At 41.8% G+C, this 25,977-nt stretch overlaps 1 protein-coding gene across 2 annotated transcripts in view; it reads left to right on the top strand.

Moving 5' to 3' along the window:
- The window catches only part of NR4A1 (nuclear receptor subfamily 4 group A member 1), a 49,886-nt gene that overhangs the window by 6,948 nt on the left and 16,961 nt on the right, over positions 1-25,977 (top strand). Inside the window, exon 1 of one of the 2 annotated variants that reach the window (XM_030196855.1) lies at positions 21,720-21,828. The exons of the other annotated variant lie outside the window; for it this stretch is intronic. The gene's annotated coding sequence lies outside the window, so the exon portion shown is untranslated. Of the gene's footprint in view, positions 1-21,719; positions 21,829-25,977 lie in introns of those variants that run through there. 2 annotated transcript variants of the gene reach the window in all.

Genomic DNA, 25,977 nt, shown 5'->3' with positions numbered 1-25,977 from the left:
GCGCTCCCATCAACGCAAATCAATCCATGGTGGTATGATTGGCGTTGATTGGCAGTTATACTTGATACTTAGGTTAGTTTGATTCTGTGTAGTACAAGCAGGAAGTGTTTCCACATGAAAAGTGTTCATTGTATAAATTAATGTAGTAAAGATGAATAATACTGCATACGTTAAATGTCTTTAGAATTTTTTTGACTGGCATTAGAAGTAGTGTAATGAATATGTACGAGATACCTGTATAGTAACTCCTTTTGCAACCCTTGAGAACTGGGAGAACCACTGCTTTTAAGCAGCAACATTTTAAATACACAGTGGTATTGTAGCAGAAGACAAATCTAAAGTTTCCAAGAGTGGTATAGCCAGAATGATATTGTTTTGGTGTGTTTTTTGTGGAGCCCAAGATTATTGGTGGTATCTAGGCAGTGTGAATGTTGACAATTCCTCCAGTTCCCCTGATCAGGGCCACCGAGAGACAAAGCTAAGCCTGGCGTAAACAATCTTCAGGGCCCCGCTACCGCCGCTGCAGTGAGTGAAAGACTGCTCCGCCTGCTACAGGCCCTTCTTTCTGCAATGTCCCACCTCCTGTGAAGTAACTTCTTGTTTCTGCATAGGCAGGAAGAAGGACCACGACAGAGGAGTCTCTTTTGATCCCTGGTGCTGAGCCCGGGAAATCTTGCCCCCCCCCCCCCCCCTTCGGCAGCCTGATTGTCTTGTCTTGTGTTACTGCTGCAGACTGAGTGGCCCACTCATGGCTAAGCACCTAGGCACCAATGCAGAAAGCAGTGCATTAGAGTCAAGGCCTTAGTAAATGCAGGGCCCCGTGCAGACCAGTTCAGTCCCCCTAGCTCCATCCCTGCCTAGCCCCACCCCTTGTTGACAAGATGTATTTAAAAAATATTTATGAAATTTCAAATAAAGACAAATCAAGCAAGACTTGCACAGAAAAACGTATTCAAATAAACACAATGCTATCGTAGAAAACCTAGTATTAAGCAATGAAAATAACCAGAAATTATTCAGTTCAAGTCCGCTACAATTAGGCGTTCCAATTCTCATAACATAGAAGAGAATAAAGGAAAAATACTAATTAAGGGGGGAAGGGAATGGGACTTTCTGTGGTTTTGCCAACTACATTCAAAGTGGTTTACATATTATATACAGGTACTTATTTGTACCTGGGACAATGGAGGGTTAAGTGACTTGCCCAGAGTCACAAGGAGCTGCAGTGGGAATTGAACCCAGTTCCCCAGGATCAGAGTCCGCTGCACTAACCACTAGGCTACTCCTCCACTAAGAAAAGATCTAGGTATGTGGGCAAAGTACTTTAAAATTCCACCATATCAATATGCCCACAAATGCTTACTGTTACTAGTTATAACCAATTACAGTATCAAATAATACACAGAACTTATTGGAATCTCATAAGGGGAAATGGTGGTAAGGGTATGCTGGAAATTCAAACATTTTATTGTGGGATTGCCCAAAAATCCACAAGTATTGGCGAGGGGTATGGAACAAAATAAGAGCTTGGACTGGTGAAGATTGAACTTTGAACAAACAAGCACGCTTGTTAGGATGATTACCAAATTGGCCATCGATGCTGCGCCACCCAAAGGGGTGTGTCATCTGCTCATACTGGCTGCAAAAATAGGAATTTCCAGATCATGGAAAGATTATCTCGTTGGCCCTGTGACAAGGGATTGTAAGGTAATATGACAAGCTAACTTTGGAAATTCGTGGATGTGGGCATGAATACACCAAGGTGTGGAATGTTGTGCAGCTCTGAGAATAGACTATTGTTTATCATGAAGAGTAATGCAGTACAATGGAACTTGGTTAACCCCCCCTCCCCCTTTACGATCAGGTTGCATATTATTTCCTATGAAATTATACAACAACATAGTTTTATCATCATACTGGATGATTCCACTGTTGTACTATAAAAGCTGGGCCTTTTAGGACTTCCTTCTGTTTACTTTGTATATGTGTGGGGTGAAGGCGTAAATGTGGATTTGGGGTGAGCAATTTGTATTACTGTCATCTTAAATGTTCACCCATTATATTTCACCGAAATTGAATAAAGAATTACAGTTTTTAAAAAATTGGCCAAATTGTTTCAAGCAGTATGGGAAGTATATATTGAATCCCTTCCGCACAGGGCCAGGAGTCTGCTTTTGAACTCTTTTTAACCAGAGGATTGGAGAGTCAGGGTTGGGATGCTCCATTGCAATTAGACAAAGTGATCAAATAAGAAATGTAGGTGTGGAAACGCTGGCCAGGTGGGGCCCCCTTCCCCCCCTCCCCTTCTTCTTTTCCTTTTTTTTTTTTTTAGGCGACTCAGTAGGTGGGGGGAGAGCAGGGGGAAGCAAGAGTGTGAGTAATGAAAATTGATGACGTATCGTGTTAAATGTGGCTACAGTGAGTGCTATGGGTCTTCTTTTAAGGGATCTGTTTGTATTGTTAGATGAGTGCCATGAGATAAGATGTATCTTATATGTGTGTCATCAATAAAAACAGTTGAACCATAAAAAAAATTGGCTAACTACTCATTTGGATCGATTGTTTGTGGGCATGATTGAGGAGGCAATTGTGCTTACATTTGATGTTTAAAATCTCCTCTTAAATGTAGATTTAAAAAAAAGAATTGTAGCTAGCTCATTAGTTGATTCTCCTTGGATGTCCAGTTTTGTAAAATCCAGCATTTGTATAAGTGGTGGCAGTTACATATTCAAAACCTGGGAGTGGTGCTGCTCGTTAGTGTATTCTTTTGTAAAATGGTTATTGCTGCTGTATGTATTCTTGCATCCTTGTATGTATTTTACAAGAGACTTCAGTGAGCCTTTTATAACATATTTGGAAATCGCCATGTTCCTCTTCCTACCTAGACAATCTGTACTAAACTAGGTTTCAAGTCCTTTATAAAAATGTGACTGAAATGCTATCACTTAGTCTTCTAGAAATTCCTCTTACTGAACCATGGCCACTTTAAATGATTTCTCCTAGCAGAGGTAGATGGATGCTGGCCCAGAGTCCTCAACTGGGGAGGCCAAGGAGGATTTTTACCCCCTATTTTATATTTTCTATTAACTTACTTTAATCCACTCACTGCAGAGACAGTCTTGGGCTAGTGGCCCATGCAGCGGGGCTCCTTCTGGATCCCTAAAGCTGACCACTAGAAGTTGCCATTGAGTGATAATGGACTCCCCTCCCTAGCTCTAGTTGACTGAGGGAGTAGAAGAGACGTGAAAAATCACACGCAGGTCCCTCAGCATGGCCATTAATATCACTGATACTGAAGAGCTGATGTAAAAATGTAATAACCTACACGATCTCTGAGCACAGCAGTTTACTCAGGATTTTCCCAAGCTAACATTACTCATTGTAGTAAGCATTTTAGCAGAGAAATTTTACAACAAATAGGTATGAGGCGATGCTATAACAGGTCTCTGTAAGCCACATTGAGCCTGCAAATAGGTGGGAAAATGTGGGATACAAGTGTAATAAATAAATGTAAATACCGCAGTTTCACTTGGACAATTACAGATCACTGTATTATTCTGAGCTTCTAAACTTTGCATCTGTTTCAGTCTTGAGTTGGCAGTCAGAAATATTTAAGAATCTATCATCTTTATTTCTCCAGTAAAATCCCTAAAAATCACGTTTGACTTCTCCTGGTGTTGGCTTGCAGGAGTGGTAACTCCAGTTGTACTCTAGAAGAAAGAAGGGAAGGGGTAATAGAAACTATTTCAAATATCTGTCAGCTGTCCATCAGGAGGAAGAAATACTATTTTAGTGGGAGTACTGAGGATGCCTCCTCATAGAGGTGTTTTGCAGTGAACTGGAGATACCGGTGGGTGAAAGATTCTTCTCTGCTGGCGACTACTGCTGCTCTGGTGTGGCTAGTCTGGTATGAGGAGTAAAGGAGGCTGTGTCAAGTGAAGCTAATTGGGTGCTAAGACGACAAGAATGAGGTATTTTATCAGCAATGGGGCTCAGGAAGTCCAACACATCTAATAGGTCACTTTAGACACAGTACACAAGAAAAGGGAGCACAACACTGGAGTTACAGCAAAGGTGCATGCTTGATCCCAAAATCCCTAACTATTATCCAAAGAGCACATTTTCAAAAATCTATAATATAATTCCATCTCAACAAACTGGAACTTGGTCAACAAAACCCCAATATCCTCTTATGCACATCAGGGGGTTCCAACAAAATGCATGTCCGTTTAAACACACCACCTCCTAAAACCAAATACCAACCATTAGTACTATATCATAAAATAGAGATTTTCTTTCATCATAAACCTTTTAAACATCAATGAATAGTTGCTAAAAGCTGAATTATGAAGGGACAGTATCTTCACATGTTGTGCCCACAAGACTACTTCAATCGCATAATGATCTGAAACCAACCATAAACAATGCATACTAACCTATTAAAACTCCCAATATCTATAACCAAGGACTAGGAACATTTCATGATGCCTTGTTTTCCCCTTTGACGATAGCATAGTCTCTTTCAAAATGTCCAGTGATATCTGAGTATGTTCCAACTTCCCTAAGATTCACTCAACCAGCCTGCTTCCTTTTGATTTTGAAAAGTTGAAACAAGTTGTAAAATCATTTGCCTTTACTCCGAGCGAGTGAAAGTCAGCATACTGTGGGAATCGGAGACTAAAAGGTATTGGGCAATTATTTTGATGTAAAATTCCATGTGCGACACTTAAGTAAAAGCCATTCAGTAGTTTGAGTTTCAGTGGATTGATGGACTCAACAGTAGGTGCTCTCACACTGACATGCACTTAAACAGAGCTTCTAAGCATCAGGAGCCTGGAGTGCTCTGTCCCACAGAATCAGTTGCTGTGTAATGGTGACAACACCTAGTGACTGGATTTAGGGCCCCTGGTTGCTTAGTCACTGCAGTGTCTAGAAAGGGTCCCTTAAGGCTGTGGATGAAGGTTTCTGAGCCCAGTTTCAATAGAACTAGAAGCCCAAAATGCAAGACCACCCCTGGGGGTAGGGAATCAATAGGTGCCTGGGGCCCTGTGCTTTGACATTTAACTTCATCTTCTACATCCTCACTCTTGCCAGCAGGAAGAAAACAGGACATCTTATTTGAGGCGGCTGGTGCCTCTGATTCAGTGTTGAGGTTTTGAATGGTGCAAGGCAGAGAGGTTCCACCAACTACAGGAACCTGAGAAGAGGTTTAGACTGAAGCCAGCAAAGAGACAGCACAGGAAAGAAGTATTCTGACTCCCCCTGCTGGTAGGGAGGTTGAAGGTGATTTAGGAACAATTATGCTGGAGGGGCTTACATGGATTGATTGATTTTACTCTGGCCCTCTACTCCAGGGAAGCTTTGTTCAAAAGAGCAAGAGGCAATTGCTCAGCCAAAAATAAAATGAAAAGTTCAAACATTATTACAGGGATGGAGTGGAGAGAAATATGGACATATGAGTTCATAAAGCTAGTTTTAGTGTATCAAACACAGGTAAAATATGATGTATAATCAATCTTCAGGTGACATAGTTCCGAAGTTACTTTTTTGAATTAGTCTCCTTTTTTTTTTTGTAACTGTGTGATCTGTCTTCTCTTTAAAAAAATCAGTTAAAGGAAAGGTAGCAATGTGCTTCTATAGCTTGCTGTTTCCACCCCCCCCCCCCCCCCCAAAATTCATAGAACGTACGTCTTCTGTTTTCAAGTCTACCCAGCTACACCTTCCCTTTGCTGCACTGCTTTTGGAGTGTAGGAGTAGCCTAGTGGTTAGTGCAGTGGACTTTGATCCTGGGGAACAGAGTTTGATTCCCACTGCAGCTCCTTGTGACTCCGGGAAAGTCACTTAACCCTCCATTGCCCCTGGTACGAAATACATACCTGAATATATGTAAACCGCTCTGAATGTAGTTGCAAAAACCTCAGAAAGGCGGTATATCAAGTCCCATTTCCCTTATCCCCAGCTTCCAGCAGTTTCAGTACTACAGTGGAGAGGTGTGGTAGCCGTGCTACAGTGGAATCTGGTGCTGTAATGAAGGGTGGGGCCTTGAATTTTATTACCATGCTAGATGATAGGTTTCTCACCCATCACATCACATCTAAACTTTGTTTAATATTTGTATATATAAATGAGAGCAATTTCTAAAAGCCATTTTGCCAGGTAAATGTGTGATTTTGAAAATTGGCCACTCTCCTTGCAGTAAACGTACCTGTACTTGCTGATGGTTCGGTGAGTTTTACATGGTTGTCGGGATCTAGCGTTCTGCATAAATTTCAGCTGCTCTTTGCTGCCCTCTAGAAGCTGCCACCTTAGGCAATCACCTAGAATGTCTAATGGTTAAGCTGACCCTCATTCCTTTCATTCACACCTCCCCCTCCATAGCTGCAGCTTGATTCTGGTGAGCAGATTGAGAGGCAGAGGAAAGCAGTAGCACATAGGATGTGTTCAGAAAAAGTTAATTTCATTAATCAGCAATGCTGCATTAGAGAGTTGCATATCCACTGGAATATAACCCATATCCAACGTGTACCTGCTATGATCCATCCAGTCCCACAATTTAATTCAACACATTTATATTCCGCTCAACCCTTCAGTTCAGAGGGGATTACAAAATGGAGAAAAAAAATAATCATACATAAAAAGCAGATGACAAAAGTCAAACATTTTCCACATAGTTCTTAAAAAAACCAAATTTCAAAAATTACAATGAAATAACACTATTATACATGATAAGAAAAAATAAGTCAAGCATTTCCAATCAGGTATTTCCTGAAAAGCCAGGTTTTCAGATTATGGTGAAATAACATATAATTCTTAATATTCCTAATAAAGGTTGGGAGGAGATTCCATAATTTCACTCCTTTACCGGCTAATGTGCGTCGTTCTGTAGACGGCAGCCTACAGCAAGCCTTAGGACATTTCACCAGCGAAATGTCATTTACTGAGCGAAGGCATCTTGAAAGGATATAATCTCCTCTATCCCCACACTATGCAAGAGCTGATGTATTACTTTCTCAGTTGAAGCCCTCTCGATCCCAACAGCCTCCTGCGTTTTTGGGGGCAGTATTCAACCAATGAATGTTCCAAGCCTCAATCTGTAGTTTTGGCTGCCCCTTTCTGGGCATTCCAAGCTTCACTCTAGCATTGCCAGATGCAGCAACTTCTTCCATCCCTGCAGGAATCCCGCAAACCCAAAGCCATACCCATGGGATTCTTCGTAGTATCTTAATGTTCTCTCCCACACCCTGCGACTGCCCCTCTCTGGGCATTCCAATCCTCACTCTAGCGTTGCCAGAGATTGCCAGATGTGACAGCTATCATCCCTGTGAGAATCCCACAGCAACGTTTTCCATCCCCGCAGAATCCTGCAAACCCAAAGCCATACCGGTGGTAGTATCTTAATGTTCTCTCCCACACCTGATCCGATGGAAATAAAGCGTGACTTGGGATCTCCAGAGACCTCTCATATAGTGCTTTTCCAGAAGATCAGCCATATGAGATACCTAGGACTTCCCACATTATCTATTTCTCATAAGGTAAGTCCTAGCAGTATTCATAGATCCGGCTTACCTGATACAGAAATTGGATGCCAGTATTCTTGAAAGCATGACTTTGCATTACGTATAAATACGCCTCTCTATTAAAAGGATATATTCATTTCATAGCAAACTGTTTTAGCACAAACAGTTATTTGTTTAAAAGGCCTCCCCCGTTCTATGCATCTGCCAAAACTCTTGAAAACTGTGTGACGTTTATCCCAGTTACTTGCTGTACAAGTTTCTCTTCTTTCTAGCAAAATAGCTCCATGTAAGGAACCATTGCATGCATGAAGACGTGGAACCCAGGGCATTGCACTTCTGGAATGTTATCTCTCGGGCTCCTCCTCTCATTGTGTCAACGGGTGGCCCAGAGTTGTCAGCGTAGGTTATTTTTAAAACATGAAAGCTTTCTCCTGTAGCAAAAATGAAACCTCAGCCCTTGAAGTTTCTTTGAATGTGAACTCATTAAGAGTTATTACCCAGGACTGTGGACAGAAACCTGTCAGAAAAATTAATTTGATTGGCTAAGAACAGTTTTGCTGATGTAAGCCAGGGAAGGTGCAGAGTTGAGAAACCAGTTGCCTTGTCACCTCCTAATAATTTTTGCTATTTTTTTCTGTGGTCTTTTTTTTATAAGACGGCTGAAACTCCCCAGGCCTTATGTGGGAGATATTTACCTCCAGCTTTGCTCTGTGATGACTGAAGCCAGCTCTAGATGTGGACGTTTCAAAAGGCCCACTCTTCTTTCTGGCCTATTCTTGAATGGTAAATAATTTGTGTCAACCTGCTCAAGTGAGCACTACCACGATCAAGGCTGTTGGGTTAGTACAGATGGCCAGACAATGCTGAGCCCTATGCTTGAAGGACAGTTTTTCATGATTCTGCAACCATGGAATCGCTGCAGACTGAGAGCCAAGACTCTACACACACAAGCCACATATGTTGCTCATACTCAAACATGGCTCTTGTCATGTTTCTCTGGTCCATATTAAAAGTTTAGGCATAGAAGTGTAAAGTGTATATTTTTTGCTTGCTGTTTGTAAAGAAGTGGCACAAAGCTTATTGCTGAATATTGGGGTCCACCTGCATGTTAACAGAGATGCAGTCTGGTTTTCTCCGAGAATGAATCAATTTACATAGTAATATAGGAGATGATGGCACGCAACTAAATAAATTCATAGCATATGATGTGATGTAATCTAAAACAATAACTTTTTGCTATAAAACACATTGAGGGAGATTACGGCAAGAAAACATGGAGGCTAAAAAATAATCAAGCATTCATGTTTACTTGCTGTAATCTCCCTCGGTGTATTTTATATCAAAAACTTTTTGTTTTGGATTGTATTTTGGATATTTTTGCTTCTCTGATGTGTTTCTTATAATGTGATATAACACATGCATGATCTTCCTTTCCTTTAAGCATTTGTTACACTGCCATTAGTTATGCTGATTTGTCCTTGCCATTTTTGGGGCACAAACCATAGAAGTCTCCAGCGCTGGTCTTATTCTCTAAGTTGAGGGGATGTTTTGCAAATGCAGTGCTGTAGAACAGTGGTTTTCAACCCAGTGCTCAGGGAGCCCAGTCAAGTTTTCATGATACAGCAGACCACCAATGTAGAAGGTAGAAACAAGGGCTTTAATTTCACCATGCAAATGCTTATGTCTGACATGGCCACGTTTTACTGAAAAGGCTGCGTCAGAGGCAAAAACTGTCCAAATAAAATTTAAAATCATATAAAAATTCACAACATACACATAAAATTAAATAGCTTATAGATCAAACTATAAATCATAAAAAAAATGCACAAAATCATTATCCTAACCAAATACCAACATCTACAATGTGGACATAGACGGTGTATCAGTGTGCACCTTTCTTACTCTGTGCATTGGTGTATCAAGCGAATAGTCAAATGTAATTACAAATCACTGTGCCTATTTGTGGAATAAACCAGAGACAAACAGATCAGTGAGTGTGTAACTGTAAAAGTCAAGATTAAATCTGGCATTAATACATACGAAGAGGAGGATTAACATAAGTCCCTCTAGAACTCGGTCAAAGTGAAATTTGAAAAGATTTGCCATAAACGATCATAAAGATAACAACAAATGCAGAAACCAGCCAAAATATATAATTTAAAGTATGACAAAAATACAAAATTAACTTTAATGGTTTGCAGCACCAAAGTTTCTCCATTGAAACAAACAAACTTAGCAGCAGGTTTGACTTTCCTGGGAGTCAAAGGTCACTGTTCTCAAAAACGGTTAAAAAAAAAAAAAGAGGGGTTTCAAAAATTTTTCAAAGGACCATACCTTAAAAATGAGTCAAATTTACTTAAAATCAATTATTTGTACCTAAAAGTCCCAATTAAAATTCCCATGGGGCTGTTTTATCAAAAATATATATAAAACTGCATAAATCCCATATAACTATAACCACTAAAAATAGCTGCAAACGGCTGTGAAAAATGCTAAAAACATTTTAAAACGCTGTGCATTCCAGCAGCCATTTTCTGCGTTCCAGTGATATGCTGATGACATCATCAGAATCTGGGCCAGCTGGAAACAGCTTAAAGGTCATCTTCTTAAACATATGGGAGCAGGTTCTATATATGGTGCCTAAAAAAAATTGGCGCTGAAATCTGTGCCGACCAAGCATATTCTATAATTGGTGCCTAGATTTAGGTGCCAATTATAGAATACACTTAGTTGATATTTCAGCGCCTAAATCTACATGCATCCATTTACACCAATGAAAAGTGGTGTAAATCTCGGTGCGAAGCAAGGGCCTAGCCAGACTTCGGTGGGAGGGGGGTCCAGAGCCCTAGGTGAGGGGGCACATTTTAGCCCCTCCCCCAGCACCACCGACACCCCCGCCCGACTTCTATTGCCAACCCTGCCGCCACCACCAACTTTGCTCCCCCCCCCCCGCCAATGACCCTCTCGACCCCCTTCCCCCCGCCATTGCCTACCTTTGCTGGCGGGAGACCTCAACCCCCGCCAGCCGAGGTCCTCTTCTTCTCGCAAAAGGCTTCCTTCTGTTTCTGACGTCCTGCACGTACAATGTGCAGGACGTCAGAAACAGAAGGAAGCCTTTTGCGAGAAGAAGAGGACCTCGGCTGGCGGGGCTTGGGGTCCCCCGCCAGCAAAGGCAGGCGACGGCGACACCGGATTGGCAGCGGGAGGGGGGGTCGAGAGGATCATCGGCAGGGGGGGTCCAGGGTCCAGGCCCCCCCTGGCCCCACACAGCTACGCCACTGGTACGAAGATTTAGACACCCTAGGCACATAAATTTTGGAACACCCGCAAAACACCCATAACCACGCCCCTTTTTGCCTGCGTGCCTGTTTTGGGATCTTGCCAAGTACTTGTAACCTGGATTGGCCACTGTTGGAAATGGGATGCTGGGCTTGATAGATCTTCAGTCTGTCCCAGTATGGCAATACTTATGTAAGTTCGGCGCACATCGTTACAGTGCCAATTAGCGCTCATTACTGTTTCATGCTGTTATCAGCGCTCATTAGCTTGTTAAGCTTAAGTTACACATGTTATATCGGCGTGGATCTCTAGACGCGCTCTGTAGAATCCGGGGGATAGTGCCCTTCTCAAAATGCTAATTTAATCAATAAAAACACTGGTTTGTGTCATAATTACAAGCATATGTAAAATCTACACTGAATACATAAATATGCCTTAAACATATACAGCATCAAAACTGTTACTAAAACCATATAATCCATACATCTTAAATAGCCAATAAGCTTCTGAATCAATAAATGACATCAATGTCTTAAATCGCACGTACTTGGCACTACTAACTCTCTCTTTAAGAGCCCTTCAACTGTAACTACTCCCCTAACAAGACTCATATATGGTTTTAACCTCCACCTTAACCATATATCATATAGAAATCATTCATATGTTTTTTATGTTTTTTATCGCCTCAGCAGTGCACATGACCAACTTCACTCTTTTATTGGACATTCAACAGCACCCAAATCCTCACTGGCGATAATATTTTATTAAACTGTTTCTTCATTTACTTATTTAACTGTTTATTTTACTTTTTAATCTCTAAGTTACTTATAAGCAATACTTAACTTGCACTGAACGGTCAGACCAGGGGTTCAACCAGCCTCCAGAAAGAAAACATTGCGAGGCTGGTACTAAGAACGGCTAAGGGGGAGCCCTTGACACAGCCTTTTAGGGCGAAACATGCATGTTGGGCATTGTTGAACCCCTGGTCTGACCGTTCAGTGCAAGTTAAGTATTGCTTATAAGTAACTTAGAGATTAAAAAGTAAAATGAACAGTTAAATAAGTAAATGAAGAAACAGTTTAGTAAAATATTATCGCCAGTGAGGATTTGGGTGCTATTGAATGTCCAATAAAAGAGTGAAGTTGGTCATGTGCACTGCTGAGGCGATAAAAAACATATGAATGATTTCTATATGATATATGGTTAAGGTGGAGGTAAAATCAATGTCTTAAATAACATCATGACAATAAATATGTAAATAAATAATAAACATTCTTACTGTACACTGCCTTGAGTGAATTCCTTCAAAAAGGCAGTAAATAAATCCTAATAAATATGTCCAGCATGGGTATTAGTGAATCTGTATATGTACAATGTTCATAATAATTAGTCTTAATGCTAGTGGTCTCGTATAAAAAGACGGATCGGATTCCTGATTCAGTCCATTTGGTGTCACTGTTAAACCTACAGTATCCAAATCTCCACCTCTCCATGATACAGAAAGTTTGCTTCACAACCACAAATCTTAGATGATTAAAGGAGTGTCCATACTGTATGCAATGCTCCACCAAGGGTTTCTTGGTTGCTTTCTGGGTTACTCACTTTTATGCTGAATAATCCTGGCTCTAAATTGGCATTTTGTCTTTGCTGCATACAGTAATCCACATGGACAAATGAAGACATAACTGACTCCTTTGGATCTACAGTATGACAAATGTCTCTTCAGAATTTACTCACTTTTTGGATGTGTAAAGATTTTGGTTTTGAGAGCGACTCTATAAGTAGAACAATTCCCACAAGGAAAATAACTGGTGGCTTTATTTCTTCTGGAATTATCAGCTACAGGAAGCACAGACGGTGCTAGCATATCTTTGATTCCTTTCTCTCTAATATGCAATAATCTATTTCTTTCCGTGATCAAGCTAGTAATACCCTGGATTGAATTTGAACAAAGTGCAAATGATTATCACTGTTTGTTATGTACAGTATTGCACTTGAATAGTGTTTTCCTCTCTACCTTTTGTAGTCCTATTCAATCCTTTTTTAATATGTCTAACTGGATACCCCCTTTCTTTGAATGTATGCATCATTAAATGTGACTAAGTGTAATCTTCTGTTCTGGAGCAGATATGTTTAACTCAGAAATTGACTATAAGGTAAATTCTTTTTGAGTAATAAAAGACTGACAGCTCTTGTAGTGAAACATTTTGTTCACATCAGTGTCTTTCCTGTATAATGTTGTATAAAATCTACCATTTTTTTATACATAATCATAATGTCTAAAAACAGTATCTTCATTCTTATAATTCATCGGAAATTTTAAATTACAATAGTTTCCATTTAACCATTAATAGAAAGAAATCAACTGACTCATCCTTTCCAAATGATCAGGATATTGTCTACATAGTGACATCATATTGCTACATGTTCCTGAAATATATGGTTATCTAGAAACTCTCTCAAACTCTGCTACATAGAGATTGGCAATCGAAGGGGCCATCGTGGCTCCCATTACAGTACCTTTTAGTTTGTTTGTAGCAATTGCCTTCAAAATAAAAATAATTCACTTGTAGGGCAATATCTGCCAATTTTACTAAAAACTCTGTGGGAATTCTCAAAGCCTTGTTTCTTTTAACAAGTGTGTTCCTAACGATCTGGTTCTGGGATGTTGGTGTACAATGATTCAGTGTGCATCGATACTAACAAGATGTTTCGATTTTATTTCCAAATCATCCAAAACTTGGATGACTTGGGATGAATCACATACATAAAATGGGATAGATGGTACAAACGGTTTGAGAAATGTATCAGTGAAAACAGATAAGAGTTCTGAGCCAATTGCAGACAGTTTCCCAAATTCTATATATTGCACCTTAATTTCCACATGGAAATTGAAGCGTATTGTATAACAATGCACGTAACTTAATTGGTTAACATCCAACTGATGGCGCTGATTAGTTAACTTGCTATGCGTATTCTGTAACATGGTGCGTGTAAATTCCAAGTCACACAGTTGAAAAGGGGGCATAGTTATGAGCATGGAATGGGCATTTCTATAATCTATGTGCATTGTTATAGAATACAACTGATCTGCACCTAATATAGGCATCGGGATTTACACCAAGTAAAACATGGCCTAAATGGACATGGCCAAATTCGGTATCATGGAGAGGCACTTGGCATATTCTATATACTGCACAGAAATTTAAGCCTATTCTATAAAATTTAGGCGTACTTTATAGAAGATGCCTAGGTATACATTTTTTTATCATGTGGAATTTTTCAGTTGCCATATATAGAATCTAGCCCGGTAGGCCTACCAGGAGGTGACACGAGATTTGTGGATCTTGGGTAGTGTATAGATCACGAGTCCTGGGGTGAGTGATCTTTTAAAAAATCCAGCTGTCTGTGAGGAACCCTGCAAGTCTAGCTGTCTCTAATACTGAAGAAATCTTATGTTTAATCATAGGTGTTGGATCATTCCTCAGCTTTTCATAAAGCGTATTGTCATTTAATTACCTATGAATTTCTGCTACATAATCAGTTTTATTCATAACAGTTCCTCCTTTGTCCACTTGTTTAACTGCAATATCTGGATCATTTCTATGCCAATTTAAAGCTAACCTTTCTTCTTTATTTGTATTGAAGAAAGGTGTCTTGTTACTGGCGTCCACTTTCTCTCTGTCCTTCAATATTAATGTCTCATATGCCAATATCAATGGGTTGGTAATATTGGGGGGGGGGGGGGGGGGAGGGGGAGATTCCAAGTACTGTTCCTCACAATGGACATATCTGTATTGTGTGTATTTTTATTGGAGAAACAGTCCATAATTTTTAGCTTTCTGGTGAGTTTAAACAAATCTACTCAAGTGTTAAAAGCATTATAACAGGGTGTGGGGACAAAGAGACCCTTTTCCAATATTGATACTTCATTATCATTCAGTATTCTGATAGAAATATTCACTACTCTTGATTTTGACTCTTATCGGTTCCATTCCCTGAATACTGTTCTGTCTGCCACTGTTGTTGTTTCTCCCTATAACTCTTCCTTTCCCTCTGTAGGGCAGGTGATTCCTCTGTGTGGAGGTGTCTGTTGATCTTTTCCTCCATATTTCTCCTAGTCGAAAAACCTGCTGGATCACATTGTGTTTAGGGGGAGTGGTATAGAGGGAGACAGAATGGTCAAATTTCATCAAATCAATTTCTGACCCTTTTGTTCCTCCTCTGTTACTGGATTTTTTTGTCTGTCTTTTATTTTATTTTTTTAACTTGTTCACAACTCTGATCTCTAGGTTTATTGCTTGTGAACTGTCTATAGTGGAATTGGAAAAGGTACAGAGGAGGGCGAGAAAAGTGATAAAGAGGATGGGACGACTTCCCTATGAGGAAAGGCTAAAGTGGCTGGGGCTCTTCAGCTTGGAGAAAAGACGGGCTGAGGGGAGATTTTGATAGAGGTCTATAAAATGAGTGGAGTGAAACGGGTAGAAGCCCTTAAACATAGGTATCACTTTTTGCCTACAATATTCCAGCAGTGTGGAAGAGAAGTTCCATGCTTCCCATCTTCTTACTCAATCCAATTGCTTCTTTCCAGTGCTCAAATTGGTCTTCCATTCTATCGTCACCTTTTAAAGAAACGTTCTTTAGGAAGAGGTTCCTGTAATTGAGCTTCAGAAAAGCTCCAGAATATTTCTCCAAAGGGAGAACAACATCTCTTTCACTTCACAAAAACAGGGAACAAACAGAGGTGTGTGGGGGGGAGGTTGGGGGGAGGAATCTGCAGTGCAGATGCAGCAAAACCAACAGCAGACAACCGATGTAGAAGATAGAAACAAGGGCTTTAATTTCACCAAACAAATGCTTATGCCTGACGTGGCCACATTTCACCAAAGAGGCTGTGTCCAAGGCAAAAACTGTCAAAACAATAAAAGTAAAATCATATAAAAATACTTCACAATATACAAATAAAACAAAATTAAATAACTTATAGATCAAACTATAAATCATAAACATGTCATCATTATCCTAGCCAAATTCCAACATCTACAATGTAAACATATAGACAGTGTATCAGTGTACACATTACTTAATCTGTGCATTGGTATCACAAGTGAATAGTCAAATGTAATTACAAATCACTGGGCCTATTTGTGGAATAAACCAGAGACAAACAGATCAGTGAGTGTGCAATTGTAAAAGTTGAGATTAAATCTGGCATTAGTACATACAGAGGTGAAAGATTAACATATGTCCCGCTAGAATTTGGTCAAGGTGAAATCTGAAAAGATTTACCACAGATAATCATAAGGACAGTAAAACATAGCAACAGATGCAAAGACCAGTCAAAATATGCAGTTTAGAAGTATGACAAAAGTACAAAACCAGTGATTTTTTTTTTTTTGTGAAATTAAAGTTTTCTTAATACATTGGCGGTTTGCTGTTTGTTTTGCTGCATCCGCACTGCATATCCCCTGTGATCCCTGGTTTTCAGGATCTCCACAAAATGAAAGATTGCATTCACTGCCTTCTTGGTATGCAAATCTCTCTCATGCATATTCATTATGGATATCTTGGTCTGGCCAAGTGGTCCTTGAGGGACTGAGTTGAGAAACACTTCTGTCGAATGAAAGAAATGGCTGACAATTGCAGTTGGGTATTCCTTTTGTGGGTTGAGTCATGGCAGACTAGGTCTAGGGCAGAGCTTCTGGGGCAGCAAAAGGAATTGCACGCAAAATAAAAAGTGTGTATTCGGGCATGCTGAGCTACAGGGAGGCCAGGGTTCAAATCCCACTCATTCCTTGTGACTTTGGGCAAGTCATTTGACTGCTCCTTGCTTCAACCTTCTGGAGATGAGGAAAATGCTTACTGTACCTGAAACTCGCCTTGAGCTACCAATGAAAACACATGAGCTATAATAGAATTGCTTAAATACTTCTGTGGCATAAGTGTACAGGAGGTGTGTCTCTTTTAATTGAAAGGAAGCTCTGGAATGAGGAGGCATAGGATGAAGGTGAACAAGGGCATTCAGGAGTAACCTGAGGAAGTACTACTGCACAGAAAAGGGTGGTGAATTTGTGGACGCGAGCTTGGGACAAGTACATAGTACCTCTAGGAGAGAGGAAGGGATAGTAGATGGCACGGATGGGCAGACTGGATAGACCAGTGATTTCTAATCTTTGTGTGACTCTATATACTTACAGCCAAATTGTGTGACACCCATGGAGATGCAGAATAACAATGCATCTATGGAGAAAGCCTGCCTAGGTCATCACTCCATTTGGGGTCCTGACCCACAATTTGGGAGGCTGTGGGATAGGCCATATGGTTTTTATCTGTCTTCTTTTTCTCTGTTTGAGTCTATTGTATCTCTTCACAAGATATTTTGGGAAGGGTGGTGCTGGGTGATCATCACCAACTTTAGTTATCAACATCTTGGGGGGGGGGGGGGGAGTAAACTAGGATCCTGAAAATTAAGTGGGAGAGGTGCATAGTCAAGTTTGCCTAGAATCCCCAACCTTGCATCAGCTCTGGGACTAATGAAACACACCCACTTGTGAAAAATCATATTTCATCTCAAGCGATAGCCAAATAATCAGTAAGACATCATAATGTACATCATCTCTGCCTCACTGGGCTAGTTCTCCTTTCAAATGCTTTCCTGATTTATTGGACTAGTTAACTACTTTAGAATCTTCTAAAGTAAATGGCCTGAATCCCAGAAAGATGTAGGGCATCAGCCAATAAAAACCACCACAAACACATTTGGGGAAAGCAGCCGTCCCAGGGCAGCTGCCAGGAACTCGACTCAAACATGCAATAAAGTTTCATTATATTACGCACTCATGTTTGTAAACGTGAATTCTTAACTATATCCAGAAAGAATTCCAAAAATAGATTTTAACAATAGGAAAAATGCATAATTATTTCCTGAGCCAACTTAACTGTAGTTTTGAGCATTGGAATCTTTTTCCCTGACCTGTGGGTCCTAAAACCCCATTTGTTATTCATTATTGTGCAGCTGCAGAGAATCCATGATGTAAAAAAGAACCCCACACGCACACTTTTTCCATCTCCCTATATAATGGGGAATTTTGCAGTTGTGCTAGTAGTGTTTGTATGTTTGCACTGCCATCTGCTCGGTGAGGTACTGGGGGGCAATAGCATATGCTAAGTCTTCTCAGCAGTGCTAGCTGCACCATGTCATCTTTCCTGCTCCTCCCCCACCCCCAAGTATATGGACAGAGGAGATGGTGGTGCAGAGGGGACTTGCAACTTGCATAGTGTAAATGGTGTGGCAGGAGGAAGTGGTCATTGCATTGCACCAGTTCGAAGTGTGTAGTGTGCTGTGAGATTTTGAGGGTGAGGGGCCCCAGCCAATAGGAGTTCTAGACGTGGAAACGGGCTTGACAGGGGGGCTGGGAGAATGAGGGAGGGAGATATTCTATGCGGTTGCAGGGGCAGAAGAGCACTCGGCTCATTGTATCAAATTTGATACTTTTACCCCAACTAGTCTGTACATAAAGTAAAATGACTTTAAAAACCAAATGCATTCAGAGCTCTATGTACTAAGCATTCTTTCCCATAGACACAAAAGGAAAGAACCTCTAATGACCGTTACCATGCAAGATGCCTGGATGACTCGCCTTTATTCTTTAAGCACTCTAGCTTTCTGGAAGGAGAATGGGACAATCCTGCATGTCCTCCAAGAATAACTATTGCTCAACCTACAGCTGCATTTCCGGCGGTTGTAACCCCAGTTCTTCCCACCCTGCCAGATGAATGAATGCGTAGTCACCCTACCAGCAGATGGAGGTAGAGAACTGAATTCTTCTAGCAACATCACCAGTAGGAGGAGTTCAGTCGGGAATGATGCTTTAGGTTGGGCTGGTCCAACAGCTTTGGTGGTGGGCCTGATTTTCCTGGGCCTGCAGTTTTCAGCCTACAGTCCTGCAGGTTCCTAAGGTTTGAACTGTAGTCCTAATACCTTCCTCCAGTCACAGGCTGGTGCTCAGTGACTGGTAGTGGTCTGCAGGGGTGTTTGAGAGTGTGCATTTCAAACCCCCCTCCCCTGCAGCTATCGAGTACAGAATTGGTATTGGAAGCCATTTGCCTTTAAAGCTGGGTGAAGCGGCGTCGCGGGTCGCTCTCGCTGATGTAATAGTCATTGCGCAGGTGGACTTGCTTAGCAGGAATTGGCTCTCAGTTCCTTCAAAGTTGAGGTAGCAGGCTCACTCTTGTTCTTGAGACAGAATTCAGGTAGATTTCCTAGTAGTCTACCCAGATCTAGTTTGTTTCTTGAGTGATGTGAAACTTTTTTTGGCCTCTGCAGGGGCCACTGCTGCCGTAGGACCTTAATTAGTCTCAATGCTCTGATTGCTGCACCATTTCAGCCCTGGAAACTAGACTCCCCGGAAGTCCAGTGCTTTGGCCTGTTGTGTCAGATGCAGGCCCGCACTTAAGTTAGTGGGAGAAGATATCTCCACATACTGTTCCATCCTTTACTAATGGGTACCCCGTTCATGTGAACTGGGTGGTATTCTCCTTGTCTTTGTAGCAAAAACTAGCTTGGATTCCTCCCACTAGCTTCCTAATCTGCAGAGTGCTCCCAAGATGCTCCAGCGAACCTTTCTGGAAGCAACAGAAGTACTCATTCCCCCCCCCCCCAAAAAAAAAAAAAATATTCAGCCGCAGTAGTCGGCAGAGGGCTTTTTTTCTTTTTTTTTTTAAATGCTGATAGTCACTGGCTAATTTACCCCCTAATATTCATGGCCGGGCCATGGCTGGGAATTGACACTGAATATCGGGCAGGGTGGGCACTAGAGCTTATGCTGCCCCAGCTATCTGGCCAGGGCCTGCATAACTGTTTTTAACAACAACAACAAAAAAAAAAGAGCCCCTGACAAATAACATGGGGAGGAGGCATGGTAGGGGTAGGTAAGAACCCTTGTCAGAAGACACCCCCTTCCCCAGGGTCTACCTGTATCCCTGGTGGTTCAGCGGGGTCGTTGGCAGGAGCACAGCCTCTCTAAAATGGGCTCCCATGATCTATTGCAGCTGACAATTTAGATGGGCACCGCAAGCGGCAAGAGGGGGCTGTGCCCCTACCCCAACAACCCTGCTGGACCTCCAGGGATATAAGTAGGCCTGGGTGTCTACCTGGACAGCTGGGGCGGGTCTTGCTGTGGGCTACAGGAGCAAAAGGGGGAGCTTAAAATGGGGATGTGTGCCTGATAGCACCAGCACCTACATAGCTAAGTGGCCTTATTTAGGACAGCTTTTGAGCTAATTTAAGCCGCTTAACTATGCAGGTGCTGACACCTGTATAACCTGGGACTCCTTCCCAGTGCCTCCCACGTTGTTTGGGTGGTCTGTGGGCATATTCAGTAGCACTCCAGTAAGTGCCGCTGGATATATTCCCACTTAAGTTGCAAGAAGCGATTTAAGTAGGCAGGAGACCCTTTGAATATCGGCCCCTTTCTTTTTTTTTTTTTTCTCAGAGTGGAAGAAAGTTGCTTCAGTGGCCTCCTAGCACAGTGCAGTAAAGGGGACATTGAAACAGCCTGTGTGCTTCAAAAAATATATATATATATATTTGTTCCTTTGGGTCTTAAGCTTCACTCTATTCAGATGCAAACAACTTCTTGGGCTGAGGCTTGAGGGCTCTCAGAGGATAATTGTTGGGCTTTGACCTTGTAGATGCTCTATTCCTTGATAAAACATTCAAAGATTGGTCTAGCCTGGCTTTGTAGCATCCTCTGGTAGTTGTTATTCAAGGGACTGTTTTCTTCCACCCTGCCCTGGACTGTACTGCTGTTCTACATCCCGTTTGTCTGGCTCTGTCTAGCAGGATATCGAAGGTGAAATTTGTTATAGGTACCAGTTATTCTACCTGCTATACTATGTTATTGATCTTAAAAAAAAATAGAATGTGCTGGTGCCTGCCTGGGATTTGGCGTCTGCAGGGCTGGCCCAATCATTAGGCACGACTAGGTGCTTGCCTAGGGCATCAGCTGCAGACAAAGCAAAAGAATAGGTCCTAAAAGCCACACGGCTTCAAAGACGCACATCACATCCGTTAACCTGCATTTTATAGGATTTTTACCTGTTGATCATGATTGGGGGGGGGGGGGGGGGGATACAGCAAGCTATGGGGTCTGAAGATAATAGGGCGGGATGAAGTGGTTTAAATTGCTTTTAGGAATGACAAAAGTTGGGTACGAGAACACAGTTCATCCCCATCCCTTTCTCTGACTGCAGTTATCACTGCTGCTGTGGTTCCCTGTCGGAAAATGCGCGTAGAGGTGCTTTAACTGAGAGTATGCTGCACGTTTGTCCGATCTGGCAGACAAGCTTCGGATCAGATGTTATCTAGGTAGTCACCGTTGCAGAAGGGAATCCCTCTCTGATCAGCAGCGTACAAGATGAGGTGTCTGGCCAGGAAATCCCCGTCTGCACGTGCAGGTGCCTCGCACTCTTTCCGTGGAACGGTTTGTGCTACCTTCAGCTCGTATACGGGAGTCCTTCGAAAGGTTCCGGGGCCGGGCCGGGCCGCGGCCAACCCCCCCACTAATAAAAATATCTGCTTCAGGCGTTATCTATTTTCAGCGCGCCCGTGGCTTCTATTTTCAGGACCTGCCCCCTCCCGTGCTGTTATTTTTAGCCGAGGAGCGCGCGACCACTCGCGCTATTTATAGATCAAACAATGCAGCCTGCGTCAATGGAACCCCGCGTGCGTCACCCGCCGCACATTCCAGGCGCTCGCCGTTGGCCGACGACCGGAACAGGCCCGCCTCCTTTGCCTTGTTTGGTTAATAATTAATGCGGGCTCTGCGTCAATGCGTATCCTCGCTGAGCGCCCGCCTCTCGTGCGTCACGCGTCGTTTAATAGAATATAGTCGCAGACTTGGAGCGGCGCTTATTCCTTGTGCTGTCGCTGGGGAAGCTGGTGGTGGTCGTTAGCCTTGTTCGTAGCCGTGCCTGAGAGTCCCACTGCAGGGTTTATTATCTCTTGCAAAAGGGGAGGCGGATTCACTGGGTATGTGACAGATCGTGCTTGGGTTTTGTTTTGTTTTCATTTTTTTACTGCATGGTGATGAATGGAATTTTTATTCTGGAGATCAAGGTGGTATTTGAGTGCTCAGTGCACGTTCGCTTATGCGAGTAATGATTTAGTTGCAGAGCTTGAATGTGCATTACATTGTAGCATCTTAAGATAGTAAATTACTTTCTTTGTTTCCTTTGCTTCTCTTCGCAGTGTGCAAGAATGGTAAGGATAAGGACAGGTACGGTGCACAGTTGCACACTGAGGAGAGGGAATCCTAATGTGTGACGTTAGTTTGGAAAGCTGCACGAGTCACTTAGGATGATTCCAGTTTAAGAATTGTCTCCGTTTAGTGAAATTCACCTTTTTACAGCGTATTGCACTGCATTTGTTACGTTTTCATATCCTTTATTCTTTTCCATAGTTTCTCTTAAATTTCAGATCAAGCATAGAATGTGGATTTTAATATACCAGAAAGCAAAGCATGATATGTCGCACACTATGGGGTCCTTTTACTAAGGTGTGCTAACAGGTTAGTGTGTGCTAAATAAGATGCCCGTATGAATATAGGGTGTCATAATTTTAGCGCATGCTAATCATTACTGCACGTTAGTAAAAGTACCCCTATGTTTGTATGGTTGGTACAATAATTGAAGAAGTTATTTATTCTGAAGAATTATCTATAAAAGTAAACTTTTTTTTTTTTTACTTTGCATGCGTTTGATCTGTGTACTTAACTTTAGGTTTCTTTTTCTTTTTCTTTTTTTTTAATAGGGGAAGCTATTCCATTGTTTAAAAGTAGTTTAAGTAGCAGATCTGGAACTTAAAAAAACAAACAAAACATATGCACACTGAATTGCTTCTCCAGAAAAAACGCATTGCCTTTGAATCTTGCATTTTTGATACTAAGTGTTTGGTCTAGGAATTGGAAAGATGGGAATATTGATTGTAATTTAGGACTTATTTCTTAAAACATCTGACTTCAGTATAAGCTGTACAGCAAGCTTGGCCAGCAGAGGGCATGATCTCTGGTCTTTCTGTGACAGAGGTTGGATCCTACAGGTTGCAAAGCAATAGGTTCCTATCAGAGTACTTCTGACCAGGTCCTATGCTTCTCTGCAAGACAGCTAAAGCGTCCACAGAGCTGACTGTTGCGCATAATATGTTAACAGTCCCTTTGCTTTGGTAGACCGGGGGGGGGGGGGGGGGGAAGGAGGAAGTAGGTGATAAAATACCTGCTTTTCCTAGCATAGCCAAAATGCTGCCAACTGAAGGAACTGGTACAGATATTTATACAGTGAGCCTTATTTTTTGCTTAGGATAGATTTTGTTTTGCTTTTGAATCTACAGCATGAGGTTGTATTAGTAGCCTGTTTTCTTTGATGTCAACAAAAAATATAATTGTTATAGCAAGACTAGCCCTACAATAAATCCAAAAGAAGGGAAGGGGGAGGGGTCCATGAGAATTTATAAACTGCTTCCATTAACTAAATTGCTTTTGGGCTTTTGCACAGTGTTAATATCTGAAGAATAATTTTAGTGTCCGTCTTTGGTGACTGGATGTCTCAACCAGGCATGAAGACGTCAAGCATTTAGTGAGATTTAAGTGGCAGGGTGCACAACATAAATGCACCTAGCCCTGGTATTTAGGGTGTGTGGCTGCGCAGGGCACCGTGCATGAGTGGGTGCTAGTGTACTGATTAGTCTACAACCCCTTTGTGCCCTTGCACATCACATCAGCAGAGGGAAACATTAAACGTTGGGGTGATAATGGTGCCCAGTAAAGAGTGAGGAGCAGAGAGGGGGATGCTGTGCTGGAGTCGCTGCCATTGAAGCCAACTCTTCAGAATGGGGGACTAAACTAAAAACAAACTGACCCCCTTTCCGGTTGCAGTGAGTGTTTAGTATTGGGGGTGCTCAAGGATTCACTCACTGCAATCTACAGGACTGGTGGCTGGAGGCCAGTGGTTCCCAAACCTGATCCTGGAGGCACCCCAGCCAGTCAAGATTTCAGGATAGCCACAATAAATATTCACGAGAGAGCTTTGCATGCAGTGGGGGCAGTGTGTGCAAATGTCTCATGAATGTTCGTTGTGGATATCCTGAAAACCTGACTGTCTGGGGTGTGCCTCCAGAACCAGGTTTGGGAACCACTGCTGTGTAGGTATTGCCACTACCAAAGGAAAGAAAACTGTGCCAAAGCTGATACTGCTGAAAGGAAAGAGGGTCACCAATCTAGATTTGCACAGAGCACTGCTTGGCCTAGAGCCAGTGTTGCTTGCAGCCAAAAAAAAAAACAGTTTGGGATGGAGCAGGGGAGGCTTGGATCTGGAGTCTGTACGTGGTTTCATTCCACCTCTCTGCTGTTTGTGCTGTATGAGATTCAGTCATAGCTCCTTGCCTGGAACCCAGTTAGACACCCTTATGGTATAGAAAGGCATAGGGCTTCCTGTTGGCAGAAACAGCCACTCCTGTTGGCTCTTGACATTATACACAAGATAAAAATCACACAATTCAGATTGTACCGACAGTCCCACTTTTTTTCAAAAAATAAAGGAGGAAAAAGACCTCGTACAACAGTTATATGAGGTCTTTTTCCTCCTCTATTTTTTTCAGAAAAAGTGGGAGTGTGTTTTGGACTCTTGATATTAGCAATCTTAAAGCCTGCAAGAAAAGGATTCTATTTTAAGGGTATGAAGTGTGCCTTGTCAGGGGCATCTCCAGTAGCGTATCAGTTTGGGGTTTTTTTTTTTTGTTTTTCCCACTTGAAAGTGTTTTCTTGATGCACTGCTGCTAGCCTGCAGAGAGAGAAATCCTGGTATAAACTTCTATTGAATGGAAATAACAGGATCTTATTTACCTAGCGGCAGTCTGTCGCGTTATAATGGAATTTTCTGAATTGCTGTTCAGTGTGTGCGTGGTTATTTAGTGCTTCCAATGAACGTCTGATGCATGACACACCTCGTATCTAATCCAAGAAGACAGGAGGAGCCTCCACGGAAAGTCAAAACAAAACAGCAAAAGTAGAGGCTGACAAATGCGCAAACCAATAGGGAGATAATCTCAAAAAAACAGTTTATTCAGAATATTCATATCAATATCAAGGACCCGACACAGTCCGTGTTTCGGTGCCAAAGCGCCTGCCTCAGGGGTCACAATCAACTTTCTCTGAGAAGAAGGTGATAGGCTTGAATTCCTTTATGTATGCAAGTTAATCCACAAAGAGAACAAAGGAACAGCCAACTGATCAGCAAACACCGTTTGCTGATCAGTTGGCTGTTCCTTTGTTCTCTTTGTGGATTAACTTGCATACATAAAGGAATTCAAGCCTATCACCTTCTTCTCAGAGAAAGTTGATTGTGACCCCTGAGGCAGGCGCTTTGGCGCCGAAACACACCTCGTATCTATACATTTGAGTGAAAAACCTCAGTAAATACATTTTTTTCCTTGGTATTTTTTTTATTGCTTTCTGTAAGAATGTAAGGCCCTGTTACTAAGCCGTGCTGTGGGCATGCTAACATTTTTAGCACTTGCTAACACTAGAGACACCCACAGGAATATATGTTGGTCTAGCATTAGCGCACGCTAAAACACTTGCGCATCTTAGTAAACAGGGCCCATAGTCCTTTTATAAAGGAGTTTTCCAGCTTTCAACATAATCTCTCGTTTACTAAGCTGTTATATCCTGGGAGGAGGAGACTGAGGCACTGAAACTAATGTACAAGATCACCTGGGACTTTTTCTTTTCTTTGTGGGTCCCATAAAAGTTCTTACAACCTACAGAGTTCAGATCTTAGTTTTATAAAATTCCTGTTAACTTCACAGCTGTTTTCCTAAGAGATTATAAAGTATAAACACAAATCCGGTCTCCATTGCTGTAGCACTACCAACACCTTAATGTTTGACAGGAACTTTTTAAACTGTGTTACATTCTCAGCTAGAAAATGCTAAGCAGGGACTGTGAAAAACAGTGCCCCGAAATGCTTAGGGTTGTTTGGCTTTTTGAATAAAAACTGCAAGCATCTCTTCCTGCAAATGACTTGGGACTTTGTGTTATGACAGGAGCTAGAATCCAGCTTCCACTTTAATCCTCGTGAGCTGCTTTGTACAAACTTTCACTTGAGCACAAATTTCGTTTGCAGT

This window comes from Microcaecilia unicolor, chromosome 3, assembly GCF_901765095.1.
Source record: "Microcaecilia unicolor chromosome 3, aMicUni1.1, whole genome shotgun sequence".
In the NCBI taxonomy this organism is placed as follows: Eukaryota; Metazoa; Chordata; class Amphibia; order Gymnophiona; family Siphonopidae; genus Microcaecilia; species Microcaecilia unicolor.
This window is presented reverse-complemented; position numbering and strand designations above follow the sequence as displayed.